Genomic DNA, 898 nt, shown 5'->3' on the forward strand with positions numbered 1-898 from the left:
GTTCCTTCTCCTGCCAGTTTTGAATCTCCCGCCTCTAGAACACCAGCCCTCACCGCGGTCACACCGAGAGAGGACGCTTCCGGTCATACCGCACGGAATCCTGGGTTTCGTAGTTTCTCGGTGAGACGACAAGGGCTAGCTTTGGGGCAGTTCCTTGATTTGCAATTTCTGCCTGGCTCCTTCTATGCTCAACTGGCTTTTTCAAATAGTCCCTGCTGCTGCCCTTTCTTTCATTAACGCGTCCCACTTCCTATAGAATTCCTGGGACTCCCTATATGCTATGTGGTGTTATACACAGGGGTATACATGCTCTCTAGAGAGTGCTGTTGTAACAAGTGATAGACACAAAATCAAAAAGCTTGGAGGTGAGTACAGCTCTGAGGGAGAGGACCATTGAGAGCCTTCCTAATGAAGGCTTTAGCTGATCTCGAGGCAAGACAGAAAACAGATCTAAACAGAAGGGCATGGATTGGGAATGGTGTTGTGGAATATTGGTTGAAAATGTGTTACATTGTTCATGCTAAGGAACATTTGTTTAATGACACAAAGATGTGTTGCATCCTTTTATATTGCATTTGTTTAATCCTGTGAAGCTGTGTTACTTTGCCTAAAACACCTGATTGGTGTAATAAAGAGCTGAAAGGCCAATAGCTAGTCAGGAGAAAGATAGACGGGGCTGGCAGGCAGAGAGAATAAATAGGAGAAATCTAGGAAGAGATCTGGGAGCAAGAGAAGTAAGTAGGAGAGACCACAGCAAATCACAGAGTAAGAAGTAAAGAATAGTATATAGAGCCCGGCGGCGGTGGCGCACGCCTTTAATCCCAGCACTCGGGAGGCAGAGGCAGGTGGATCTCTGGGAGTTCGAGGCCAGCCTGGTCTACAAGAGCTAGTTCCAGGA

The sequence above is a fragment of the Microtus ochrogaster genome, chromosome 21, assembly GCF_000317375.1.
Source record: "Microtus ochrogaster isolate Prairie Vole_2 chromosome 21, MicOch1.0, whole genome shotgun sequence".
Lineage (NCBI taxonomy): Eukaryota > Metazoa > Chordata > Mammalia > Rodentia > Cricetidae > Microtus > Microtus ochrogaster.